This window comes from Phyllostomus hastatus, unplaced genomic scaffold, assembly GCF_019186645.2.
Source record: "Phyllostomus hastatus isolate PE091 unplaced genomic scaffold, TTU_PhHast_1.1 phas_contig_210, whole genome shotgun sequence".
In the NCBI taxonomy this organism is placed as follows: Eukaryota; Metazoa; Chordata; class Mammalia; order Chiroptera; family Phyllostomidae; genus Phyllostomus; species Phyllostomus hastatus.
Genome location: NW_025333737.1, coordinates 6115543 through 6132093, shown reverse-complemented (window position 1 = coordinate 6132093; position 16551 = coordinate 6115543). Strand labels below are relative to the sequence as shown.

The following is a 16551-nucleotide window of genomic DNA, read 5'->3' as shown; positions in this document are numbered from 1 at the left end:
AGCCTGCGCATCACCAACCTGGGATCAGAGGTGGAGTACGTTCCGGGTGCTCAGGAAGAGTAAGGCCCTCAGCCCTATCAACGGCACTTAGCACAGTGCATTTCAAGTATAACCCCAGAAGGCAACAACAATAATCATAGCAGCACAACCTCCACATCACACTTCCTGATGAAGCCTTCACCAGGCCCAGGCCTCCGGTTGTAGCGAAGTACAGCAAATAGGTTTAGCAAAAGCAGTTACATGAAAACAGTCATTGCACTCGCACTTTAATTACTGTAAGCCCTTACTGTGGAAGATGATTCTGCTCCTGCATTCAGCTGGAAAAGTAAGGAATGCTGCTTGCCTTCAAACCACAAGAAAGCAACTGCATTTCATTTTAGCTGGTAGAAGTGTTTGGAACATCTTGTGCATCTGCCAAATGGAGTTTTTGTGTGGAAGAAGTCAGTTCTCCTAAATCAGACAGAAGCCTATCCAGATTAGAGTCACTGGCTGTTCTCTCATCCTCAGGAAGTTCCTCTCACTAACTCCCCATAGAGCTCCAAATTGAAGCGAGCTAATTTCCCCTGCATTCCCTGAACTCAGTCCATCTGTTCAATGGAACATTGGTTTCCAAATGCTTGAAGTTTTCCAGAGTGGAAATCATTCAAAAGGCTGAGAAGCCCCTTCTCCGTCTCCTAAACGTCTGAGACACCAGGGAGAAAGGAATGCTGAATCGGAGTGGGCCGAGCACCTTTTCCTTCTCCACCCTGCGGTTTCGTCTTGTCTTTCATCACTCTCTTTAACTTCAGCCACTGTGAAGCTGACTGTGACGCAGGGTTTGAAAACCCTGTGCTTTTACTAACCGGAATGGCATTTTGGGGGCATTAGCAGCCTGAGTACAATGGGCACTAAAAAACTTCTCTTCACTTTCTGCTCCTCCATTGTTTCGTGTTCTTCACTGCACCAAGGACTGGGCCGCCTTCTTGTGACCTGAGGAAGGAGGGCAGCCAGAATGCCTTCGGAGCCTCCAAAGCCAGAAGCCACCTCCTCAGTGCAGCTTGAGCGGGGTCACACCCCAGGCATGCACTGCCACGCGTCCCTTTGTTGCCCCACTGCTGGTTTCTTTTACAGCTCGAAAGACAGCATCATCAGATCTAAGGTGCCGTCTATCTTAAGATGCACCATTATTTTACGCTCCACTAAGGAAATACAATACCACCAGTTATACTTTGAAGGTATCACCGACAGCAGGGAGAATCCCAGTTTCAAAGATATTAAAGGCTGAAAAAAAAAAAAAAAACGTGAACTTTAGAATCAGTGAAATGCAAAAAAAAAAAAAAAGCTCTAGCAACTTCAGACAGCATCTCTTAACTCACCATTAAGGGGAATAAAGACATAGGGGACCCTGCTTGAACTTTTGACAACTGCAGCTTTACTTTTACATTGTTAATATTTATTTTGTTTTATACGTTGATGATTGGCTCTATATCAGAAATCCATAACTGGCATTTATGTTACTATAATTTTATAAACTTTGTCTTCTTCAGAGCCAACAATATATGAGGATTACATTTTCTTTTCTATGGATTCATTGTTTTCTCTACAGACCCCTTTGAGGACCATCTGTTACAAGTACTCAGCTCTTCTGTTATGGCACAAGAGCATCCACAGACAATGTGTAAATAAATGCATATGGCTGTGTTCCAGTGAAACTTTACAAAATCAGGCTGTAAACTAGATTTGGCCCTTGGGCCTTAGTTTCCCATCCCTTGATCTAGAAGAATAAATGCTGACCCTCATATCTTGGAATACAGTCAAGATTTCAATTTGAAAGTTTTTAAATAATCCAAATTTAAATGACTGTGGCATGCCTGGGTCTCACAAGGTAATTTAAACGCCTGAAAATCTGAAATTCTTGAGATATGGTTAATTTGGATTGTTTTGGGACCCCGAAAGGAAACCAGTCTGCTGAAGTTGCACTTGTGTGAGTTTCCCCAGTCCTTCGGTAAATCAAGTCAGACAGAACAGAAAAATGCCTTTCATCCCAGCGCACATTGCTGGGTCAAAGGTGGCCTTTCAACTCCAAAAATAGAATTCTTCCCAACCTCCACTTCCTGCTGATGAGAAGTATGACCCCCTTCGATTTCTAACTGTGAAAGGATGCAATTCATGGGACTTTTTTTCAGACCACTAAAATGAAATCCTGGGTAACGAAGCTTAAAGGAGTCAGTAACAATTGTTGGAATATTGCCAATGTTTAAGAGTGTCACGTGGAAAATTCTATAGCTCAGATGCAGATCAGATTGATCAGATTCCAAGAAACAATTCACACTGTGGAATGAAATGCATGCTGAATAATATTTTCTTATCCTGTCATTTCTTTCCAACTCAAATGGAATTCTGACAATAATAATTTTAATGTAATTCTAAAAAATTAGCATTCCCTTTAAAACTATCTACTTGAAAGGCTAGGAAATTAAGCCAGCACATAAGATCCATCATTCATTCAACCCAAATAGCCATATTTATGGTTCATTTTAGTATCTAAACCAATAAGAACCCACTCCCTTTACTCAGCTGTAATAATAAAAGTCCCTTGAAAGTTTTAAATGATCTGACACAGTAGGATCTTCTTTTATTTCCTCTCATCCAGTAGTGACTGGTGATTTCTTGCTGGCTTGCTCCCTTCCAGACCTCGAAAACGACAGCATCAGAGCCGGTAGCCTGGGAGGCCCGCAGCTCTTCCCTGCTTCCCTCTCTCTCCCTGTGTTCTGCCTCTCGGGTCTTTGAGCACAGACACTGGCCTCAGGAAGAGAATTAAGTGTGAGAAAGAAACGTGCCCTTCTCCTTCAAAGTGCCACGGTCTCGTTTCTGCAGGGAGAACGCTCTGAGGGAAGATAGTACCTAGTTGTTACTGTGTTTTATATAAATATTATATAAATGCCAGGTATTGTTTCTCTTCAGAGAGATTGAAATCTTTGTTTCAAAAAGTACGTTTTTAAATTATGTACTTAATTATCTTAATATATGTGCTGGGTCATAAAGAGAAAAGTAGTTAATCAGTGATTATACTTAAATGAGCAAAAGATGCTAAATTTTCAGTTTTCTGCTTTAGAATGACATTTTTGGGTAAGCTGGAAGTATGGTCTCATTTTCCCAAAAGTATTCCATTCTCTTCTAACACTGCTTATGGACTAAACTCCCAATTTAATTAAGACAGAAAAGAGCCTTTAATGGAAATAACGTATATGCTTCATTCAGTGGGGAATGTCCTCTTCTGAGTAAAATTCTCAGGCATGCACTGAGTGTCTCCTGTTACTTTGCAAAGACTAACGAATCACAAATGGCCACCGGATACAGCTGTATGGACTTAGCTGAATGATTTTCATTTTTCTGGAGAACAAAACATTTGTGTGTTAACTTCCCATTCCGTCTGTAGTTGGGCACACGGACTGACAAGGATGACACCTGTTGTTCCCGTTGACTGAAGCACAGCAGCTGAGGGCTTAGGGAGTTGACCATATTCCACTCTCTCGGTTCCATTTCTTCGTGTGGCCCTCCCGCTGGCTGAACAATACCAAAACATATGCCCATATCCACGGAGGGGTAGAGAGAAGAGAAAGGGGGGAGGGTTTGGGCAGGAATGAAAACACCTCCCAAAAACGAGGAGTTCATATGAGCCCTAGCATTTGTTAGTGGAGCACCAGCAGAAACCTCCTCCACCTCCTTCAGCTGTTTATTTCGCCCTTTGCAGCAGGTCATTATGGGACTCACTGATAAGCCTCTAGATATCATTCCAGTTACAGATTTAAACTTCCCATACAAAGCTGTTCTTCCTGAGAAACAGACTGTTCACTGTTTACATTGGCCATCATATTACCTTGCCTAGGGGCGGTCTTCTTTAAAAACAAAATTAGTGGTTATTTTTCTAATTATTAAAATAATGGCATGCTCATGGGGAAATTTTGGAAAACATAGAAAAGTCTAAAAACAGATTACAATGTCCTAGAATTTTATCATGTAGAAATAACCTCTGCTCCTGGTTATCTATGATGTTGGGACAGAAAGCAAGTGTCATACTTGATTTTCTCATCAAATGTACTGTGAGTGATAGCCCATAAACACAAAACTTTATGCAGCCACTTAAAATATTCATGTTTGTTGGGCATTTTTTGTAGCTTTCAGGTTTTTTATTGTAATTTGCACTGTAATGAGCATCCTGTAATAAATATTTGTTGGCATTTTAGATTTTTTCCTTAGGATAAACTTGGAATAGGGGAGGGTGAAGAGGAAAGAGTGGTGTAACAAACAGAAGAGCAATTATGAAAGCCAGGAGGTTAACAGGAAGCACGGTGCATGGGGGAACTGAAAATAGTTGAGTGGGGCTGGAGCCGAGGGGGCGGGGGGGGGCGGTGCAGGGGGCAGCAGGGAGGGAGAAGCAGGAATGGAGAGGTAAGCAGGTCACAGAGATACCACAAAGAATTCAGACTTTGTCCTGAGGGCAGTGAGGAACTAAAGGAGGGTTTTGAGCAGGAGATCAGACCTGTAACTTACCTATTCATATTTTTCTAAGATCTTTCTGGTTGTAGCTTAAAGAGTGGGTGGGATGCAAGGAGACCAGAAAGGAGGCTGTCACAGTGATTGAGGGGAGGTGTGGAGGAAGTCTGGACAGGGGGGCGGCTATACGGATGGAAGGAGGAGAGAAGGCGGATTTGGGAGCGACTGAGAAGGTGACACCCACAGGACTTACCGTGGACCGCTGCCGAGTGAGGACAACCTGCAGGCTTCTGGCTCGAGCAGTCGGGTGGGTGGGTGGACAGTAAACCCAACTGCCCCCCACCCAAATGGAGATGTCCAGGAGTCATCTGAATCTAAGATGTGGGGTTCAAATGAACTGGAGAGATGGATCTGGGAGTTATCAACATACAGAAGTTAGCTGCAGTCATGGAGGTAGAGAGAAGAGGAAGGGACGCGAGGAATGGTTAAAAAGTAGCAAGGCGAGAACTTGCTGTTCCATGAAAGCCACAGGAGAGAGTGTCTAAGGCCACGTCAGGTGCTGCCGGCAGGTCAGGGAACAAGAACCAAGGCAGAACACCAACTACGGACTGAACTCAGTGACTTGGAAAACCCAGAGAAGCAAGGTGCAATAATGAAGTCTGGCTTCTTAAAGAGGATAGCTCTCATTCACTTTGTAACCACCAAGCAAAACAACCTTAGTGTCGATAAAGCTCAGTGAAACTGTTTCACCCCCAACAGTGGGAGTGCAGGGCCTCCACTCTGCTCAGACAAAATGGGTATATTAACCTAGGTACTCTAACAACCTACGTCAGATTTTTAGTGAGATTGTCCACCTAATGTTGGCTCTCATCAAATTTTAATACCCCCCATGTGTGGTTCTTAGATTAATTCAAATATCCCACTTATGGGAACCTGTTTGAAGGCCAATGGGTCACCATAAGACATTGGCACTACACTGTTTCATCTGCCACAATCTCTTAATTTCTGATTCCACATCATTGCGTAGGCCCCATTTGGAGCAGATGTAAGCTAGTGTAAAGGTTCAAAAGAAGGCAGATCGTATCTGGTTGAAAGATAGAGAAAGATGGAGGTCAAAGAAAGATTCACAGACAGATTTGCATTTTTATCATTCCTTTGTCTCTGACACTGGTTTCCGATAACTGACTTGTCACCACTGGAATTGGAAGTTGTCAGTGAAATTCTCTGGAGCCTTGTCAGAACCAGGGGTGGTGCAGGGCAGGGCCTGGAGAGCTTGTTATCCTGTGGGAGGCCTGTGGGTCAGGTGCCGCTCCACAGCAGGTCCTCTGCGTGTGATGTGGTCTGGAGCCAGACAATGACTGCCATGAAGATCGAGTTTATGCTCCAAGTGCAGTGACCTCAAAGATAGTGCCATTTTGCGATTCCTGATACTACTGTGGAAACACAACTTTTCCCTGTTCAGTAAACAAACTATTAAAAATAACAACGGACTGAACTCAGTGGCTTCATACTTTAGAAGCTTACATGTTGTCTCTGCACATTGGAGCATGATTGTCACGTCTGTTTTGAATTCGCTTCCCTTGCTGATCATGCTCGTCAGGTGTTGGGACAGTCTAGCCAAACCTCCGTGGAGCGCGTCTCCCAGTGCTCGTCTGCATGCATGCATGCGGCCTTTTTGCCTGATCAGCGCAGAAGGTGGTTCATCCTGAGCCAGGTTTAGAAAACTGAGGATTATGCTTCTAAATGCTGAGTGTATCCCCTCCCCCACACACTTTTTTTTTCTCCAGGAAAAACAATGACATTCCTAGTCTTTTTTTCCCAACAACATTCTTATTTGCCCTCATTGAGATTATTTAGTTTGCAAAAGTAAGCTTGCCGTCATAATCAGAGCTCTTTCAGATAAAGTGACTGGATTAAACCCAAAATTGAATATCCTAGAAGGAGCTTACAGAATTGTTGGACCCTGGAGACTTCACAGGCTGTAGTTGTTTTTACCCCTCATCAGTGTAATTTTTTCATATTTCCTTACGCTGCACATTATATTATGAGACTTCAGCACTAGAACCAAGGACTTGATCATAATCCAGACCCATTTTCTTCCCCCAGCCCATCTCTCTTTGCTCCCCAATCTGTATGTTGGCCTCATTCTGTCCCTACTATAGGTTTCTTCTACGCAGGGCAAACTTTGGCCTCAGGCAACTCCAGGCTTGCATTATGCCAGCGTAGCAACCTAAAGGAAAGGGAAAAACCTTTCGTACTTCAACATACGTGAATCCCAAGGAAAGCTTCTGATGCACTCCCGTGCCCTCCGTCCAGGGTAAATGCCCAAGGCCGGGGGATAGGGCCCCGGTGCCGAGCCTGTCCCTGAGCTGCGGGCTGCAGTCCTGTGGTGGCCAGCACTGCCCGCTGTCAGAGCGGGGGTGGATCCGTTCTCCAGAGGGAACGAGACAGTCCTAAAGGAGGGGGGCGGACAGAAACAAACGTAGACTATACTCAATATCCAGATGCTCTCTTATCTCGAATGGTACCTCTCATCATTGTCCCAGAGTATGCTGATGAGTCACAACGAATTATATTCTTGGAATGAGACTAACACTATATTTTTTCTACCCCTTATCAGTGTAATTTTTCACATTTTCTTATGCTGTACCTTATGAGTTATTATTAGTTTTAAACGTGCCTTCACATAATCGCACTTAATTCTTATAATACTCTGAGCCATATGTTATTGCATTAAACCTGTTTTACAGAGGGAGAAAAGGACATAGCTTCTGTGACTTGCCCACAACCACAGAAACAGTATGATTGGGGGTTTGGTGCGGATCTTTGCTCCTTTGCTCGTTTCTCTGGGCATCAAAGCCTTAGATCTCTGTCGCCTGTGTTTTGTTTTGGTTTGGGGCATTTTTTGTATTTATCTGTTTCTCCTTGGAAAATGGAGACTGTGCCATCTACTTTTACTGCAAACCCCGATGAAACTTCCTCTAGCACTGTGGGCACTGTGACTGTTCAGTAAGCGATGCCGACTGGTAATGGCGGGAGGGTTTAAGACGCCATTGTTCGCGTTCGAGACAGCGGGCCCTTTGAAGCCGTGCAGCCAGCAGACGGTGAGAAGACCGTGGCTCCCATGTTTGTTTGCGCCCTGGCAGTGGGCACAGGGCCTCTTCCCCAGTGAGGAGCCTTGTCTCCGGGTGCACGCCCGCACTCGGGCGTGCGGCCAAGGCTGTGAAGGGTGTTCTCTCACTTCGGGGATTTCTCACCTCCTATGCCCCGTCTCTGGCTTCCAGCTGAGACACCACAGAAACACTTTAGCATCCTGAGCCTGAAGCCATTCCGTAAGCAACAAGTACCTATGCTACCCCCAAATGCTGCAGGAGCCCAAAGGTCCTGCCCACCCAAAAAGCAGCACCCCAGCACCCCGTCCGGGCCACTTCTGTACAACACACCCCGCAGTTCAGTGTCCCCACATTCCTCTTTTTAACAGTAAGTCATACACCCAAGATTATAACATTTATTCCTAGGAAAGAGTTTTAAGATGGAACAGGGGAAGGGTTAGCGTTCTCTTACCCTTTCCAGGGGAGCCAGTTTTTCAAGCTGTGAAACAGGCCCCGCCTCTCCCCCCCGATTCCAGGTGTGCACCTTTCCCCTCTGTCCAGGCTGCTGGCTCTTCCCAAAGTGACTCCTTACCTTCTTCAGGTTCCCACTCTTGTCTCCACCGTGCATCTGCAGTGCCTCCTGGGACCCTCCCTAACTAAACTGGAGGAGCTTGTTTCGTGGTTCTTTTTCTTGATTCACAATGACCTGTTCCAGTTTACTATGAGTTACTCTCAGAGACGACCTAACACTGCAAAGCTAGATACAAGCAGTTGCTGATTCAGGTCCAGGGAGCGGGGGAAGGGTGTGTTTTCATTCAGAATTTTGTACTGGTTGAACCTGTTGAGTATAATAACATGAAATGTCTGTTCTCTCTTATCAGTCCCACCATGTAATGCTTGTTGGAACTGGATCAGAAGGTCATCAAAGGGCATCTCTACCTATCAGTGTAGGTAGATGTACCTACTTGATGGTGAAATACCCCTTGATGGTGAGGAAACTACCCATTGTCGCTGTAACAAATTAACATGAACTTGGAGGCTTGGCCACGAGGAATTTTTCTTACTAAAGGCCAGCAGTCCAACGTCAGCATCACTGATTTAATTTGGGCCCAAAACCGTGGTGTTGTCAGGACAGTGCTCCCTCTGGAGGCTCTAGGGGAGAATCTGCTCTTGTCTCTCCTCAAGCTTCTGGGGACTGCCAGCATTCCCTGGCTTGTGGCCACATCACTCCAGTCCCTGCCTCTGTGATCCCACTGCCCTCTCTTCTGTGTCAGCTCTCCTCAGCCCCTCTTTTAAGAATACTTGTGATTGCATTTGTGGTCTACTCAGATAATCCAGGATAATCTCCCCATCACAAGAGCCTTATGCAATCACATGCACACTGTTTTCTTTTCTTTTTTTCTTTTTCTTTGGTTTCTGTATAAAGGAACATTCACAGATTCCAGGAATTAGGATATGGATATCTTTTGTGGGGCCATTATACAGTCTACTACACCACCCCTCCCCATAATTCCCACACATGCAACCCCCAAGTCCTAGGTCAGGGTCAGTATGCCCTCCCAACTTCCTGAGTAGTCTGAGGACACCAGCACTGCCCTTGTTCTTTCTACCCTCTTACTGTCTGCCACCTGCAGTGGTAACAGGGTCCTTGGTGTCTGACCGCCAGCTCTCCAAAGGGCAGAGGAGTTTGGACTCTCCGATCAGGCTACCTTCTTCCACCAATCCTCAGTCTGGTGAAACAGGGGAGCCTGAAATGGGGTCGATCTCCAATGTACCCGGTTTGTTGTCATAAGAATCAAGTTGTTTTGCTTTTGTTTAGCTTTGACTAGTGCAGAAATGTCTTGTCTCTTCCTGGCAGGATAGCTCCAGAGTATAAAACCCCTGGGGACAGAAAGCAGATCTTTGGCTTATCGTGCACCATGCCCAGCAGTGTCTGTAGACACACGGTTACCAACCCCCTCGGTGCCACGCCCCCGGACAGCCGTGTGGACCCCTCCCTGCTGTGGTTAGCCGCCACCAGCCAGGCGTCTTGCCAGCATCCAGGGTGGATTTGACAGCACCAAGCAGGGCTTCAGATGTCATTGGTGGCATTCTGAGGCCCTCTGTTTAGATGTAGACCTTGTTCCTGTGGCCTTTTTTTTTTTTTAAAGCAAAGAATCCTGTGCCAGATACAGTGCTGCAGTTATAAGAGGCATGTGTTATTATCCTACACACCATGTATGCCACTGCTTAAAATACCCCTTGATGGTGAGGGCTGCGGAAAGACTCCCATTGTGACAAGTATGAAAAGCGGCCTTATGAAAGTAGTTGTAGAGAAACCAGCAGCGCTGCTGTACGTAGCTGCTGATAATTGCTGCTCTTGGCATTAGTTCCTATCTGCTTAAAGCAGAAGGCTGGGGGTGGGGCGAGGGGACACTAGTGGGAACTGCATGTAACTGAAAATTTCCCCTCTACTGTAAGAAAAATCCTCTTGAAAGGAAATGAAAAACAGTTCCAGATGGTCAATGGAAGATTTTTATTTTATTTTTTATTTTTTTGGTTGGAAACCTATGCTGTCTCCTTGTTGAGAATAACTGTGCCTTGAAAATAGGGGTCCAGACTTAGCCACCCACAAAAAAAAAGATGGCTTTGTAAAAGAGAATGACCAGGATACAGAGGAGCAGTCTCTAGTTCTTTTCAGTCATCCAGCCAGAATCTTCGCTTTGCATCCATGCACTTATCTGAGACACAGACGCTACCCAGGAGTCGATGGTATCACATTTTCATTCCTCTCTGCACAATTAAAGCCTTTTCAAACTCAGAAGTAACAAAGAATAGATATCCTTAACCTGAATAGATAATTGTGATAAAATAGAAGGTTAGACAGATGATTTAAAGAACAAAGAATTTGATACAGTCTAAAATATACATTATAAGAGGCAAAAAATGGAGAGAGTTCTCAGTGGGTCTGGAACATTATTCATCAAATCTTTACAGAGCACCTACTATGTGCTAAGCCAGACACTGGGCCAGGAAATGGGGATACAACAGTGAGCAAGACCCCAGCCTTACCCAGGAGTTTCATCTCGTTGGGGGACTGGATGAGGAAATAGGCGGTTACAGTCCAGTGTGTTCAGGTACATCAGAGGGACAGGTAACCTGCCCTAAGGATCAGGAAAGGCTCCTGAAAGTGATGTCAATATTGAGACTCAAATGACAAATAGCAGTTGGTCTGGAAAAGGGACCAAGAGTCTTGGAGGTGGAAACAGTGCATGCAAATGGCCTGGAGGCTAAGGCATCAGGGTAGACGGGTGTACGTGGGTGAACCAAGAGACCAATAGCTGACTGACCTAGACAGACAGACAGACCAGGAAACACGTGAAGGAGAGAAAAGATGGCAAGACAGAGGGAGGAAGCAGGGGTCCCATCCAGTTTTTCCCACAGCTGAGTATCCCACCCCCTGCACATTTTAGCTGTTGTCATAGAAGGCAGGCGCCCAGCAGGCCAGCAAGCTGCCTCATCCTCTCTGCTACCTTCCCAGGAGACAGCAGTGCCCTTACTCAAACTGGAAGACCAGGGAGGGTCTGCAGGACCAGCGCCCGCCGCCCTGCCCTGTCTGTGAGAGTTCTGGCAACAGAACCTGACAGTTTGGAGGCTGAGCACTTGGGGTCCTGAAAGTTGAAATAAATCTTCCTTTCTAGTGGAGTTCTGGATTCATCCCTAACCTGGCACAGGCTATGAGATGCACAGCTCCGATGTTCCGCCTTAGATTCTAGGGGGCGGAGAGCAGGGGGGTTCTTTAGATCACCTGAAAAAAAAAATACAAGGAATTTTAGAAATTACCTGACAAGAAATGTCAAGTAATACTGACTAGGAATCAATCCACAGCAGCTGCTTCCCACAGCTGCATACCATGTGGTGACTGCATTCGAACCCGTTCAAGTAAATGTAAGGCTAGAAATATCCGGGAATGTAAAAGTCTTCAGGAGCTGGGTCTCTAAGTGAGGCAGCCACAGAAACCCACGGGGGAAGGGGGAGGACACAGGGGAGGTTTGTCTTTGGGCCCCTGGATCAGTGGTCAGATGAGTATGACCTGAGGGACCGAAGAAGTAACACCAGGAGCGGGCAGTTCCTGGTTCACATTAATTGACTGAACCTCATGGTACCCATTTTACAGATGGTTAAAAGTATGTATGTTGGCCCCTGAACTCTTTCAGACTGAGAGTACCTAATCTCAGCTGTAGTCCAACTCCAGCTGATTTCTTAAGGAAAACAAAAGTAATTAGAAATAACTTCTTCACTCTTTCCATGATGTGCCCAAGCCAGTTAGCATGGAGAGAGTGTGGGACACTCTACCAAGAAGCAACCCTTTTTTAAGTTGTGAAACTGTGGCTGGGACTTTCTCACCAACAAAGGAAAAAGTAAGTTGGCATCGGAAGGAAGCATGCTCCACCAAAGACAAAAGCAAAAGGACGCTTTTTTTCATCGTGGGAAATTCAAAAGGGGATATATACACTCATTTAGCGCCAAAGAAAATAGATATGCTTTTCCATGCTTCGAAAAGCACCAACAAATATTTTTTACTGCCTTTTTAGCAAGGAAAGCCCATCCCTCCCCTGGGGTGGTAGCTCTGTGGTGAGCACAATAACAGCAAGTGCTGCTGAGCGCTGAGCCCCAGACACTGTGCTGACCGGCCCTTCGCCAGGGGCCCTGACTTTTTGGTCCTCACAAGATCTGTACGAGGGTGATGCTGCTGTCCTCCACCTTCCACGACTGAGGAAACTGAGGCTCAGCAGGGTTTAGAAATTTGCCCCGGGGCACACTGCTTGTCAGAAGGGGCGCTCTGGGCGCAAAACTGTCTCAGGGTCATTATCTTGTCACGAAGGTTAACTGGACTGATTTTCAGAGTCTTCTGCATTTCCTGTGGAGAGTTTTTCTGTTTTTCATTTGTATTTTGCTCTTTGGCGTTGGCCGTATTTGGTGCTTCCTCCCTTTCCTTCCCTTTCGTGAACTAGATGAATGGGCACTGAATCGGAAATCTGACGGCTAGGTGAGAGTTTCACTTCCACCACTAACGACCCAAGTGATCACCACGGTTCACAGCCTCTTGGGACCCCTGATTCCTTATCTGTAAAATGAAGTCGTAGGACCATAACATAAGTGCACTCCTGTACTGAATACTCTCCTCTCTCCTTTCTCTCTCTCCCTTGCTGTCCTCCTTCCTTCTCATCCTGGCCACTGGCGGGCCCTCAGGCCCTCCCTCCCCTGGGTCTCGAGTCACTTTGCGCATGTGCGGTAGGCAGGCAGGCAGGGGGAGTGGTGTGAGAGAGCACTGCTGACTGAGGAGCCCGGGGACACGCAGATGGTGAGAAGATGGGCACGCAGTGTGGTATTACTCGGTGGAACGCACAGGCAGAGCTGGCCTTCCTCAAAAGGGAAGCGTAAATCTGCCCTGGCTTTGAGCCCTCGATCCCTGCTGGTTTTTCCACAGTCTCCCTGTCATTGGTGACCTCACACTGCCCCTTAGCTTCATACTCCTGCACCTTTGGACCAGGGCATCCCATCCTCCTCCTGTCTCTCCACGGAGCATCACATCTTACTGGCTCTGCATCCCGTGCCCTCGGACTCCACTGTCTGTTGAGTAACTGTGTCTCAGCTTCTGTGATGTCCACCAAGTAGCCCTCCCAAGCACTATGATGTTCTAACTCACCTTAAGACAACATCTAAAATTTAAGAAGGCCTCCAAAAAGTTAAGGTAGTTTGGGACAGAATTCTCCCATCCTGACCACCAGCAGGGCACCTGTATTTGGTCCAAAGGCTCCCCAGCCCTGAATGCAGGGGTTTCTGCTCACGGTCAGGAGACAGTATTGGGCCCTCCTTGTGGGAGTTGGGGTGTGAGTAGGGTGAGACCCATGAGGAGAATGTATTTGATACCTTTATCATTTTGAGCTATTTTTCCCTTTAACCAAAGAGCATAAAAGTATTTGTTCCTGGGGGATATTTTACTGGAGATGAATATTTAGAGTATCTCAGGAAACAGATTTATTTAATCCAGGTTGAATTGTTAGGGTTCCATGGACCATATCTCAGCAAATTAATGTTTTCCCAAATCATTTAAAATTATCGGTCATTAATTTCACTAGTATACACATTTAAATATTTCTGAAAGCTCTGGCTACCAAACATAGGAGCAACTTACATGAGTCATTGAAAATTCCTCTTACTAAAAAAAAGAAAGAAAGAAAATTCCTCTTGTTCTCACTTCCCCCAGAGTTCTTTTCAGTTTGTTCATGATTGTGTGGGAACCGGTGGGCCTGGATCGCACACGGGCGGCCTCTGAAGGAAGGGGGTGCTGCGCTCACCGTCAGAGCACCCGCTGCCGACCGCAGAAGTGATGCACATCGTCAGCCCTTCTCGTTCCTGTTTTAGGTGTGTTTCTAAGGAGTAGGTTGGTTGTCATGGTTCACAAGAACCTCTTCGCTGTCAGGAGGCAATAATCCTAGAGCGGGCACCAGCCATCTGTCCCTGAGGGAGAGGTCTTTCGGGAATAAATAGACAGGCTTCTAGCCAGAATGTCGTAGATGTTTCCCCACTTAAAGCAGAACACAGTTCCAGTTCTAGAATTCTAACCTTCCAGAATCGAGGTTGAGTCTTTTCGGTAACTCTATGAAAAGACAGTGTGTTTTCTTTAGGTTTTGCTGACTGAAGGGGCTTAACTCCCTGCCCCCTGTTCTCAGCCTCTCAGTCCTGCCCCTCCCTGTCCCTTCTCCACCCCCTGCCAGTCCACCTGCGAGGAGGAGGAGGAACTTTGCCAGTCATCTTTGACTATGGGAAGGTTAGAATTCTGGAACGCGGGAATAACAGCAGTTCAGTTGGCATCTGTTTTTATTTGTAGTTTTCTGTCACTGGCTCTGGCAAGGCCTGGTTGAAAAGAATCCTTCCCTACCCTAGCATACCAGAGTGGCTTCCAAGACCATTATAGCTCACTTAGGGCTCTTGGAATGGGCACAGGCCTGTCTAGATAGGTAGACCCAATTCTCCCCGTCAGGAAGTGGCAGTGCAGTCAGACATAGCCCCTTCTGATGCCTGGGAGTCCCGCAGCTCCCCACAGCAGCTGAGAGCAGAGCCGGCAAGAGCCAGCTCCTGCCAGCCTACCGCACCCGTCACATGCCTATTGTTCATCGCAGGCGAGATGTGTCGTGAAGGGAAGGACCTCACCTGTGGGATAAAACAGCCTACGTTCCTGCCCACTTTTTACTATTCGCTGCGTTCTCAAACCTTCCCTACCACACCCCTTGGTCTTTGTTTGACTTCACAATGAGGCATCTGCACTTACCGGAAGTATCTGGGCTCAGTCCCTGTTGCATTCAGGGCACTGACCTTGGGAAGTCCTTTCCAGACTTCACATAGGCACAGTGGCCAGGCCATTCCCTCACCTACTGTGTGGTCAGTCCCATCTTGGGCTCAGCAGTTACAGAGATGATTAAGACCCTCCAAGAATACCGTTTCCTGAGCTTCTCCCTGTTTATGCTGAAATATGGTTTGAGAGAGAATGCCATGAGGTCGGGCTCTAAGAAGGAAGGGAGGGAGGGGGGGAGGGAGAGAAACAAAAGGTACACAGATTGATTTTCTTCCTTTGGAGCAGGAATCAGCAGGGAAACCGCCACGCAGGCAAATTGCTGCAGGGTGGTCAGTGTGGGCCTCAGACCTCAGGGTTCCCGCTAATCCTGTGTCACACGGCCTGGCCCTGGCGTAGCCCTTTCCCCTCCTTTTCCTTTTAACTGTTTGTAGTTATTCGATATCCCTGGTTTAAAAAGCAAGCAAGCATATTTCCCCAGATACTCCATTTCCTAATGTTTTGTCTCCAGCCCGTCGTATCCCCTCAGCACATAGATCTAAATCCATGTCCCCATTCCCTTCAGCAACCCAGGGAGCTCGTCAGTATGCCAGCAGATGAGCTAAGCCCCAAATCGTCACCTCTCTAGAAAGACAAACAAAAACAGCCGAAAGGAGGGAGGGCGGTTGGGGATGGGGGCTCTGTAATGATGCGTAAAACCACGATCTCAAACGAGCCAGCCCGGCCCGGTACCCTGGTACCCTCGGTGGGCATTCGGGTATCGGAGCGCACAGATTCCACCCGCGGACCGCAGCACCCCAGTCCCCGCCGGTGGCGGCGGCAGTGGCGTTTTAAAGTCAGATGGAAGCGCTCAGGCCCGCGTTGCCATGGTGACCCCGGGAGTGGCAGAGCTAAAAGCAGCAGCAGCAGCCGCCTCCCCCGCCGCAGCCCACCCTGAGCTGAGCGGTGCAGATTCCCTTTGTCTCACTCTCTTGCTGGTTCTCTGAGTTCTCTCTTCCCCCCTCCCCCTCCCTCTCCCCCCTCCCCCCTTTGCTTTATTGCCCTCCGCCGCCCCACCCCCACCCCCCCCACTCCCCAGGGGAGCAACCCTTCCCAAACTGCCAGAGGTCCTGGGCCACGGGAGGGGCCAGGAATCAGACGCCCCTAGATGGCCCCAGGCCAGGCGAGGACTCCCCACACCTGCCAGCATTAGGCCCCACCCACTTGTCATTCTTGGGGATCTTGGGGCCTCACTTACAACCAGCCTTTTAAAAAGAACAGGAACTGTTCCATCCCTTAGCTGTCTGTCTCCCTGGCTGTAGCCACCCTGACAGGAGGTGCTGCTCATGTAGCCCACCCCGCTCGCCAAGGGCAACATGGAGCTGTAAGTCGTGGAGACGCACCTCCTCAGAGCCTCAGAGAGCTCGTCACCACAGGAGTTCCTCATTTCCATGGGCTTGCTGCCCCAGAGCAGAGTTCAAGGGCGTGCAGGGCTTGACCTCTAGTCATTGGGGGTGGGGGTGCTGTGTAAGCAAATGCGCAGCTGTTAGAACCCATAACCTGGTAAGGAAGGGCGCTCTGCGGGGCCCAGCAAGGACCCCAGCCCACCAGCCAGCTGTGTCCTGGGCAGCGCAGCAGCAGCCGTGTGGCACTGGCTTCAGATGTCAC

The 16551-nt window shown here is 47.5% G+C and overlaps 1 protein-coding gene and 1 pseudogene across 2 annotated transcripts in view; one reads left to right on the top strand and one right to left on the bottom strand.

Annotated features, from left to right (window-relative positions):
- Nucleotides 1-16551, top strand: part of MYO1D (myosin ID) — a 320834-nt gene that overhangs the window by 272843 nt on the left and 31440 nt on the right. The gene's annotated exons all lie outside the window — the stretch shown is intronic.
- LOC123816783 lies at nt 377-8196 on the bottom strand (annotated as a pseudogene).